The sequence below is a fragment of the Pristiophorus japonicus genome, chromosome 23, assembly GCF_044704955.1.
Source record: "Pristiophorus japonicus isolate sPriJap1 chromosome 23, sPriJap1.hap1, whole genome shotgun sequence".
Classification (NCBI taxonomy): Eukaryota; Metazoa; Chordata; class Chondrichthyes; family Pristiophoridae; genus Pristiophorus; species Pristiophorus japonicus.
In genome coordinates, this window is record NC_091999.1 from 315712 (window position 1) to 327500 (window position 11789).

Below are 11789 nucleotides of genomic sequence, written 5' to 3' on the forward strand. Positions count from 1 at the left end.
CCAGGCAACAGAAGGCACGGCCACCGATGGTGGAGCGATTATAATCGGGGATGGTCAGGGGGGCCGAATTAGAGGGGTGCAGACATCTCGGGGGGTTGTGGGGCTGGAGGAGATTACAGAGATAGGGAGGGAGCGAGGGCCATGAACGTGAGGTGGAGAATTTAAAAATCGCTGGAAGGGGACGGACTGGCCCTGGTTTCGAAGTACCTCAACTGAGCTCCCTCCAGACCGCTGGCAAATTCTCAGACTCTAAGGGGGGGGGGGGCGGAGGGGGGGAGAGGGTGTGTGGGGGAGATTTGTTGACAGTCCCTAGAGCGGAGAGTGGCAGGCAGATAGCAAACCAATCGGCACTGCCAGGGAAGGCAGATCTTGTTACAGAAAGTGAAAGCGTTTGAGAGGGGAGTTTGAGTCTGTCGCTTAGTCGGGAGTCGGGGCTGAGTGTGTGGGTCCGTTTGAACAGCAAGATCCCAGTACTGCACGGGGCAATGGCTGTGGTCCTGAAGGTGAAGAATACAAACCAGGAGAAGGTAAGGGTGCGAGTGAGAGCCATGGCAATATCCAGGAGGGGAAGGTAACAGCGGCGAGAGAGAGAGAGAGAGAGAGAGAGAGGGAGGGAAAGAAAGGAGAGAAAGAGAAAAGGAGAGATAGAGGTAACGGGAGAGAGGGTGACGATGCTGAGAGAGAGAGAGACAAGGGGGAGAGAGAGAGAGAGATTGAGCGCGAAACAGTCAGAAAGAGAAATGTAGAGACGCAGAAAGCAAGATGGGACGTGGAGATAGAAACAGAAAGTAGACAGAGAGGAGGTAGCCAAATAATGTGGGGGGGGGGAATAAACAACATGGGGGGGGGGGGACGCAGAACTAGAGGGGGGGTGGAGAGAGAGAGAGAGAGAGAGACGGAGAGGGAGAGGGAGAGGGGAGGGAGCGATGGGTCGCGAGGGGTGAGTGAGGGAGATTGAGGAGAGGGTGATGGGTAAGTCTGAGAGGCCATTCAGCCCCTCGAGCCTGTTACACAGGAACAGGAGGAGGCCGTTCAGCCCCTCGAGCCTGTTACACAGGAACAGGAGGAGGCCATTCAGCCCCTCGAGCCTGTTACATTAGGAACAGGAGGAGGCCATTCAGCCCCTCGGGCCTGTTACATTAGGAACAGGAGGAGGCCATTCAGCCCCTTGAGCCTGTTACACAGGAACAGGAGAAGGCCATTCAGCCCCTCAAGCCTGTTACATTAGGAACAGGAGGAGGCCATTCAGCCCCTCGAGCCTGTTACACAGGAACAGGAGAAGGCCATTCAGCCCCTCGAGCCTGTTACATTAGGAACAGGAGGAGGCCATTCAGCCCCTTGAGCCTGTTACATTAGGAACAGGAGGAGGCCATTCAGCCCCTCAAGCCTGTTACACAGGAACAGGAGGAGGCCATTCAGCCCCTCGAGCCTGTTACATTAGGAACAGGAGGAGGCCCATTCAGCCCCTCGAGCCTGTTACACAGGAACAGGAGGAGGCCGTTCAGCCCCTCGAGCCTGTTACACAGGAACAGGAGGAGGCCATTCAGCCCCTTGAGCCTGTTACACAGGAACAGGAGGAGGCCATTCAGCCCCTCAAGCCTGTTACATTAGGAACAGGAGGAGGCCATTCAGCCCCTCGAGCCTGTTACATTAGGAACAGGAGGAGGCCATTCAGCCCCTCAAGCCTGTTACATTAGGAACAGGAGGAGGCCATTCAGCCCCTCGAGCCTGTTACATTAGGAACAGGAGGAGGCCATTCAGCCCCTTGAGCCTGTTACACAGGAACAGGAAGAGGCCATTCAGCCCCTCGAGCCTGTTACATTAGGAACAGGAGGAGGCCATTCAGCCCCTCGAGCCTGTTACACAGGAACAGGAGGAGGCCATTCAGCCCCTCGAGCCTGTTCCAGATATTCAGGTCCTGAGAAAGTTGTGGATGTGGGAGACCTGGCGCGTTGCTCCCACCAGCCGTCCCTCTCTGTTTCCCGATAATGTCTCCACCTCTGAGCTCCACAGCGAACAAGAAGGGTCCAGGTTTCCCCCCCTCCCCCCCCCCCCGTACCCCGGACTGTGAGGCTCAGCCGATCGGGCTGACCCATTGGCGGTTGGCGGGGGGGGCGGGGAGGTGTTGGCTTGTTCCAGGGTTGCGGGTGGGTGATTGTTTTTTTTGAGATGTGATTTCGGGCCTCGTGAAAGCCTGAGTCATGGCCTTGGAGCCGAGCCAGCATCTCACCGTGATCTCGAAACCTGCCACGCACGACCTGCTCTGTGTGTGTGTGTGTGTGGGGCTCAGGGCTCAACACAGCCTCCCGAACACCCAGCGAGGGCCGGCTCACCCAGTGACAAAGCCTGGCCATTTATGTAGCGCCTTTCACCACCACCGGACGTCTCAAAGCACTTCACAGCCAATGAAGTACTTTTGGGGTGCAGTCATTGTTGTAAAGTATACAGCCAAATTGCACACAGCAAGCTCCCACAGACAGCAATGTGATCATCATCTGTGGTGATTACGTTGGTGGAGGGATAAATATTGGCCCCAGGACCCCGGGGATAACTCCCCCTGCTCTTCATCGAAATAGTGGCCCCGGGATCTTTTACATCCACCCGAGAGAGCAGACGGGGCCTCGGTTTAACGTCTCATCCGAAAGACGGCACCTCCGACAGTGCGGCACTCCCTCAGTACTGCCCCTCCGACAGTGCGGGGCTCCCTCAGCACTGCCCCTCCGACAGTGCGGCACTCCCTCAGTACTGCCCCTCCGACAGTGCGGCGCTCCCTCAGCACTGCCCCTCCGACAGTGTGGCGCTCCCTCAGTACTGCCCCTCCGACAGTGCGGGGCTCCCTCAGCACTGCCCCTCCGACAGTGCGTGGCTCCCTCAGTACTGCCCCTCCGACAGTGCGGGGCTCCCTCAGTACTGCCCCTCCGACAGTGCGGGGCTCCCTCAGCACTGCCCCTCCGACAGTGCGGCACTCCCTCAGTACTGCCCCTCCGACAGTGCGGGGCTCCCTCAGCACTGCCCCTCCGACAGTGCGGGGCTCCCTCAGTACTGCCCCTCCGACAGTGCGGCACTCCCTCAGCACTGCCCCTCCGACAGTGCGGCACTCCCTCAGTACTGCCCCTCCGACAGTGCGGGGCTCCCTCAGTACTGCCCCTCCGACAGTGCGGCACTCCCTCAGCACTGCACCTCCGACAGTGCGGGGCTCCCTCAGCACTGCCCCTCCGACAGTGCGGGGCTCCCTCAGCACTGCCCCTCCGACAGTGCGGGGCTCCCTCAGTACTGCCCCTCCGACAGTGCGGCACTCCCTCAGCACTGCACCTCCGACAGTGCGGGGCTCCCTCAGCACTGCCCCTCCGACAGTGCGGGGGCTCCCTCAGCACTGCACTGGGAGTGTCAGCCTGGGTTAATGTGCTCGAGTCTCTGGAGTGGGACTGGAACCCACGACCTCCTGACCCAGAGGCGAGAGTGCGGCCCACTGAGCCACTGGCTTTGCAGTCAACACAGAGGCAGGGTGATGGGAGCTTACTGCTCTGTGTGTGGGCCTCAGTACCAATGGCAGCCCAGCCTGGGCAGCAGCCCACAGGCCCGCTGTCTCTTCCCCTCCTGCTGACCCTGTCCTCTCGATCCGTGCCTCCGCCCAAGGCCTGATTTAACCTGCAGCAGTTCAGGCAGCGCATTGCCGGTTCACAACAGCACGCAGCGCGTCTGGGTTTTAAAAATTACCCCCTGTCACCTTTTGAGTTCTTTTACCAATCACCTAAAATCTGTGTCCTCTGGATCCCGACACTCTGCGCTCCTCTAATTCTGCCCCCCTGACCATCCCTGATTATAATCGCTCCACCATCGGTGGCCGTGCCTTCTGTTGCCTGGGCCCCAAGCTCTGGAACTCCCTCCCTAAACCTCTCCACCTCTCTACCTCTCTCTCCTCCTTCACGCTCCTTAAAACCCACCTCTCTGACCCAGCTTTTGGTCACCTGCCCCTAATTTCTCCGTATGGGTCTCGGGGTCAAATCTTTAATCTCATAACACTCCTGTGAAGCACCTAGGGATGTGAAAGGCGCTATCTAAATACAAGTTGCTGTTGCACCTCTGCAATCAATGAGGGCTAATTTGAACCCCCACCGAACGGGGGCTGGGGGTTTGGCCAGGGTCGGGCGGGAAGCTAACACGTTAAGCCCATTTCTGGTTTTAACGGAGACAGGACAGGGGAGACGGCAGGTCAGCGAACCGACTCCCCTGAGGCAGGGCTGCCTTTTAAATGTTATAATCAGGCTGCCCCGCCTCAGATTTGACCACCATTTTAAATCTGTGCGGGTTTGTCAGGCCCAGTGCAGCCCGTCAGGTAATGGAAGACAAGTGTTGCCGTAACCGGGAGGTGAGTGTCTTTACATCGACCTCCTGCATCTAGGGTCCCGGCCGAGACCATCTCTCGCGATCCGCGACCCCCGACCCAGGCCCACGGGGCCTCTGACCCCCGACCCAGGCCACGGGGCCTCCAACCCCCGACCCCTGACCCAGGCCACTGGGCCTCTGACCCCCGACCCAGGCCCACGGGGCCTCCGACCCCCGACGCAGGCACACGGGGCCTTCGACCCCCGACCCAGGCACACGGGGCCTCTGACCCCCGACCCAGGCCACGGGGTCTCTGACCCCCGACCCAGGCCCAGGGGGCCTCTGACCCCCGACCCAGGCCCACTGGGCCTCCGACCCCCGACCCAGGCCCACTGGGCCTCTGACCCCCGACCCAGGCCACGGGGCCTCCGACCCCCGACCCAGGCACACGGGGCCTCTGACCCCCGACCCAGGCCACGGGGCCTCTGACCCCCGACCCAGGCCCACGGGGCCTCTGACCCCCGACCCAGGCCCACTGGGCCTCCGACCCCCGACCCAGGCCACGGGGCCTCTGACCCCTGACCCAGGCCACGGGGCCTCCGACCCCCGACCCAGGCACACGGGGCCTCCGACCCCCGACCCAGGCCACGGGGCCTCTGACCCCCGACCCAGGCCACGGGGCCTCCGACCCCTGACCCAGGCCACGGGGCCTCCGACCCCTGACCCAGGCCACGGGGCCTCCGACCCCCGACCCAGGCCACTGGGCCTCCGACCCCCGACCCAGGCCACTGGGCCCCCGACCCCCGACCCAGGCCACGGGGCCTCCGACCCCCGACCCCCGACCCAGGCCACGGGGCCTCTGACCTCCGACCCAGGCACGGGGCCTCTGACCCCCGACCCAGGCCACGGGGCCTCTGACCCCCGACCCAGGCCACGGGGCCTCCGACACCAGACCCCCGACCCAGGCCACGGGGCCTCTGACCTCCGACCCAGGCACGGGGCCTCTGACCCCCGACCCAGGCCACGGGGCCTCTGACCCCCGACCCAGGCCACGGGGCCTCCGACACCAGACCCCCGACCCAGGCCACGGGGCCTCTGACCTCCGACCCAGGCACGGGGCCTCTGACCTCCGACCCAGTCCACGGGGCCTCCGACCCCCGACCCAGGCACGGGGCCTCTGACCTCCGACCCAGGCACGGGGCCTCTGACCTCCGACCCAGTCCACGGGGCCTCCGACCCCCGACCCACGACTCAGGCCACGGGGCCTCCGACCCCCGACCCAGGCCACGGAGCCTCTGACCCCTGACCCCCGACCCTTGATCCAGACCTCTGGTCACCTTTCTGGCCTTCACTCCCATCCCAAAATGCCCCGCACATGCACCTCCGGTCTTCTGATGTCATCTGCCTCTCCCCCCGATCCTCCCCCTCTCACCCCCCTCCCCGAACCTCCCCTCCCGCAACCAGTCCCCGGTCGTCACGTGCTCCCTCCCCAGCCCTGCTGCCTGCCAGACCCTCCATCTCACTCCCTCGATACAATTATGGTCAGCGCCTCTCTGATCAGCCCTCTCCATACACAGCTATGGGGACGGGACTTCACCCTGTATCTAACCCCCTGTACCTGCCCTGGGAGTGTTTGATGGGACAGTGTAGAGGGAGCTTTACTCTGTATCTAACCTGTGCTGTACCTGCCCTGGGAGTGTTTGATGGGACAGTGTAGAGGGAGCTTTACTCTGTATCTAACCCCGTGCTGTACCTGCCCTGGGAGTGTTTGATGGGACAGTGTAGAGGGAGCTTTACTCTGTATCTAAACCCCTGTACCTGCCCTGGGAGTGTTTGATGGGACAGTGTAGAGGGAGCTTTACTCTGTATCTAACCCCCTGTACCTGCCCTGGGAGTGTTTGATGGGACAGTGTAGAGGGAGCTTTACTCTGTATCTAACCCCCTGTACCTGCCCTGGGAGTGTTTGATGGGACAGTGTAGAGGGAGCTTTACTCTGTATCTAACCCCATGCTGTACCTGCCCTGGGAGTGTTTAATGGGACAGTGTAGAGGGAGCTTTACTCTGTATCTAACCCCCTGTACATGCCCTGGGAGTGTTTGATGGGACAGTATAGAGGGAGCTTTACTCTGTATCTAACCCCATGCTGTACCTGCCCTGGGAGTGTTTAATGGGACAGTGTAGAGGGAGCTTTACTCTGTATCTAACCCCCTGTACCTGCCCTGGGAGTGTTTGATGGGACAGTGTATAGGGAGCTTTACTCTGTATCTAACCCCATGCTGTACCTGCCCTGGGAGTGTTTAATGGGACAGTGTAGAGGGAGCTTTACTCTGTATCTAACCCCCTGTACCTGCCCTGGGAGTGTTTGATGGGACAGTGTAGAGGGAGCTTTACTCTGTATCTAACCCGTGCTGTACCTGCCCTGGGAGTGTTTGATGGGACAGTGTAGAGGGAGCTTTACTCTGTATCTAACCCGCTGTACCTGCCCTGGGAGTGTTTGATGGGACAGTGTAGAGGGAGCTTTACTCTGTATCTAACCCGTGCTGTACCTGCCCTGGGAGTGTTTGATGGGACAGTGTAGAGGGAGCTTTACTCTGTATCTAACCCGTACTGTACCTGCCCTGGGAGTGTTTGATGGGACAGTGTAGAGGGAGCTTTACTCTGTATCTAACCCCCTGTACCTGCCCTGGGAGTGTTTGATGGGACAGTGTAGAGGGAGCTTTACTCTGTATCTAACCCCGTGCTGTACCTGCCCTGGGAGTGTTTGATGGGACAGTGCAGAGGGAGTTTTACTCTGTATCTAACCCGCTGTACCTGCCCTGGGAGTGTTTGATGGGACAGTGTAGAGGGAGCTTTACTCTGTATCTAACCCCCTGTACCTGCCCTGGGAGTGTTTGATGGGACAGTGTAGAGGGAGCTTTACTCTGTATCTAACCCCGTGCTGTACCTGCCCTGGGAGTGTTTGATGGGACAGTGCAGAGGGAGTTTTACTCTGTATCTAACCCGCTGTACCTGCCCTGGGAGTGTTTGATGGGACAGTGTAGAGGGAGCTTTACTCTGTATCTAACCCCCTGTACCTGCCCTGGGAGTGTTTGATGGGACAGTGTAGAGGGAGCTTTACTCTGTATCTAACCCCATGCTGTACCTGCCCTGGGAGTGTTTGATGGGACAGTGCAGAGGGAGCTTTACTCTGTATCTAACCCCGTGCTGTACCTGCCCTGGGAGTGTTTGATGGGACAGTGTAGAGGGAGCTTTACTCTGTATCTAACCCCATGCTGTACCTGCCCTGGGAGTGTTTGATGGGACAGTGCAGAGGGAGCTTTACTCTGTATCTAACCCCATGCTGTACCTGCCCTGGGAGTGTTTGATGGGACAGTGCAGAGGGAGCTTTACTCTGTATCTAACCCCCTGTACCTGCCCTGGGAGTGTGAGATGGGACTGTGTGGAGGGAGCTTTACTCTGTATCTAACCCCCTGTACCTGCCCTGGGAGTGTTTGATGGGACAGTGTAGAGAGAGCTTTACTCTGTATCTAACCCCCTGTACCTGCCCTGGGAGTGTTTGATGGGACAGAGTAGAGGGAGCTTTACTCTGTATCTAACCCGTGCTGTACCTGCCCTGGGAGTGTTTGATGGGACAGTGTAGAGGGAGCTTTACTCTGTATCTAACCCGTGCTGTACCTGCCCTGGGAGTGTTTGATGGGACAGTGTAGAGGGAGCTTTACTCTGTATCTAACCCCCTGTACCTGCCCTGGGAGTGTTTGATGGGACAGTGTAGAGGGAGCATTACTCTGTATCTAACCCGTGCTGTACCTGTCCTGGGAGTGTTTGATGGGACAGTGTAGAGGGAGCTTTACTCTGTATCTAACCCCCTGTACCTGCCCTGGGAGTGTTTGATGGGACAGAGTAGAGGGAGCTTTACTCTGTACCTAACCCCCTGTACCTGCCCTGGGAGTGTTTGATGGGACAGTGTAGAGGGAGCTTTACTCTGTATCTAACCCCGTGCTGTACCTGCCGTGGGAGTGTTTGATGGGACAGTGCAGAGGGAGCTTTACTCTGTATCTAACCCCGTACTATACCTGCCCTGGGAGTGTTTGATGGGACAGTGTAGAGGGAGCTTTACTCTGTATCTAACCCCATGCTGTACCTGCCCTGGGAGTGTTTGATGGGACAGTGTAGAGGGAGCTTTACTCTGTATCTAACCCGTGCTGCACCTGTCCTGGGAGTGTTTGATGGGACAGTGTAGAGGGAGCTTTACTCTGTATCTAACCCCGTACTGTACCTGCCCTGGGAGTGTTTGATGGGACAGTGCAGAGGGAGCTTTACTCTGTATCTAACCCCATGCTGTACCTGCCCTGGGAGTGTTTGATGGGACAGTGTAGAGGGAGCTTTACTCTGTATCTAACCCCCTGTACCTGTCCTGGGAGTGTTTGATGGGACAGTGTAGAGGGAGCTTTACTCTGTATCTAACCCCATGCTGTACCTGCCCTGGGAGTGTTTAATGGGACAGTGTAGAGGGAGCTTTACTCTGTATCTAACCCCCTGTACCTGCCCTGGGAGTGTTTGATGGGACAGTGTGGAGGGAGCTTTACTCTGTATCTAACCCCCTGTACCTGCCCTGGGAGTGTTTGATGGGACAGTGTAGAGGGAGCTTTACTCTGTATCTAACCCGTGCTGTACCTGCCCTGGGAGTGTTTGATGGGACAGTGTAGAGGGAGCTTTACTCTGTATCTAACCCCGTGCTGTACTGTCCTGGGAGTGTTTGATGGGACAGTGTAGAGAGAGCTTTACTCTGTATCTAACCCCCTGTACCTGCCCTGGGAGTGTTTGATGGGACAGTGTAGAGGGAGCTTTACTCTGTATCTGACCCCCTGTACCTGCCCTGGGAGTGTTTGATGGGACAGTGTAGAGGGAGCTTTACTCTGTATCTAACCCCCTGTACCTGCCCTGGGAGTGTTTGATGGGACAGTGTAGAGGGAGCTTTACTCTGTATCTAACCCCGTACTGTACCTGCCCTGGGAGTGTTTGATGGGACAGTGCAGAGGGAGCTTTACTCTGTATCTAACCCCATGCTGTACCTGCCCTGGGAGTGTTTGATGGGACAGTGTAGAGGGAGCTTTACTCTGTATCTAACCCCGTGCTGTACCTGCCCTGGGAGTGTGTGATGGGACAGTGTAGAGGGAGCTTTACTCTGTATCTAACCCCCTGTACCTGCCCTGGGAGTGTTTGATGGGACAGTGTAGAGGGAGCTTTACTCTGTATCTAACGCCCTGTACCTGTCCTGGGAGTGTGTGATGGGACAGTGTAGAGGGAGCTTTACTCTGTATCTAACCCCCTGTACCTGCCCTGGGAGTGTTTGATGGGACAGTGTGGAGGGAGCTTTACTCTGTATCTAACCCCCTGTACCTGCCCTGGGAGTGTTTGATGGGACAGTGTAGAGGGAGCTTTACTCTGTATCTAACCCGTGCTGTACCTGCCCTGGGAGTGTTTGATGGGACAGTGTAGAGGGAGCTTTACTCTGTATCTAACCCCGTGCTGTACTGTCCTGGGAGTGTTTGATGGGACAGTGTAGAGGGAGCTTTACTCTGTATCTAACCCTCTGTACCTGCCCTGGGAGTGTTTGATGGGACAGTGCAGAGGGAGCTTTACTCTGTATCTAACCCCATGCTGTACCTGCCCTGGGAGTGTTTGACGGGACAGTGTAGAGGGAGCTTTACTCTGTATCTAACCCCCTGTACCTGCCCTGGGAGTGTTTGATGGGACAGTGTAGAGGGAGCTTTACTCTGTATCTAACCCCGTGCTGTACCTGCCCTGGGAGTGTTTGACGGGACAGTGTAGAGGGAGCTTTACTCTGTATCTAACCCCCTGTACCTGATGGCAATAAGTGACACAGTGTCTCTGCAGTGAACTGTAAGTGTGGTGCTGGTTGTAATAATGCCTCTCCCGCTCTCTCCCCAGGTGCAGACGTTCAGGGGGCAGATCTACTCCGAGGTCAGTGGTGAAGGTGTCAAATATGTGTGCATTGTGTGGAGGAAGTATGGGGGCGTGTTTCCACGGGAGGGAAATTCGTTGCCGCCCATTTTGAGGCGTTAACCCGGGCAGAGCGGTAATTTTAGCGCCTTGAAATAGTTGCCCCCAGAAATGTGTCAGAATCGGCGGAAGAGCTGACGGCCGATAACTCGGGCGTTGCCCACCAGAGCTGGGGCGGGGGGGAACGACAATGAAAGTTTGGTCGGGACATTTGGCGAACCCATTGCGCCTGCACGGAACTCCGCATCAGATCCCGGGATAAGCCGAGTCTTCAAGGCACGGCGTGGTAATGCGCCCATTAAAGTTTTCAAGCTGAACTCTTGCGTGTGTGTGTGTGTGTGTGTGTGCTGCAAACTGGCTCACGCACCGCGCTGTGTGTAAACGTTGCACTGACGGTGACCTCGCGAGGGAAGCGTTTCCTCATCCCTTTAAACAGCCCCCAGTTAACGGCTCTGCATCATCATCAGAGGCAGTCCCTCGGAGTCGAGGAAGACTTGCTCCCACTCTAACAGTGAGTCCTCAGGTGACTGAACAGTCCAATACAGGAACCACAGTCCCTGTCACAGGTGGGACAGACAGTGGTTGAGGGAAGGGGAGGGTGGGACTGGTTTGCCGCACGCTCCTTCCGCTGCCTGCGCTTGCTTTCTGCACGCTCTCGGCGACGAGACTCGAGGTGCTCAGCGCCCTCCCGGATGCACTTCCTCCACTTAGGGGCGGGACTGGTCTTTGGGCCCAGGGACTCCCAGGTGTCGGTGGGGATGTTGCACTTTATCAGGGAGGCTTTGAGGGTGGTCCCTTGTAATGTTTCCTCTGCCCACCTGGGGCTCGCTTGCCGTGTGGGAGTTCCGAGTAGAGCGCTCGCTTTGGGGAGTCTCGTGTCTGGGGGGCCATGCGGACAATGTGGCCCTGCCCAGCGGAGCTGGTCGAGTGTGTGGTCAGTGCTTCGATGCTGGGGATGTTGGCCTGGTCGAGGACACTAACGTTGGTGCGTCTGTCCTCCCGGGGGATTTGCAAGTCGGACTCTGCAAGCCTGTACCGACCGCTTTTCCAGATGGTGTTGTTGGCGGGTGCTCAATGAGGCACGCGCACCGAATTTACCGACTGGGGCGCGAGCGTGGGCATCACACCAGGTGTACGTCACGATCGCAGCGATCGTGACCAGCCGGGCGCGAGCGGTTAGCGCCCTCAGTGAGCCTCTAATGAATATTCGGTCGAGACGCTAACCTCTGACCTCTAACTGAGGCGTCAGACAACCAAATATCCAGCCCAACTCTTTGACCAAGCTTTTGGTTACTTGCCTGAATATCTCCTTATGTTGCTGACAGTGTCAAATTCTGTTTGCTAATTCTGTGTGTGTGTGTGTGTGTGTGTGTGTGGGATGTGTATGTGTGTGTGTGTGTGTGTGGGATGTGTATGTGTGTGTGTGTGTGTGTGTGGGA

General features: G+C 58.1%; 1 pseudogene; it reads left to right on the plus strand.

Annotated features, from left to right (window-relative positions):
* The first annotated feature begins 347 nt into the window (after positions 1-347).
* LOC139235272 (proteasome activator complex subunit 2-like) overlaps positions 348-11789 on the plus strand; it is a 59209-nt pseudogene continuing 47767 nt past the window's right edge.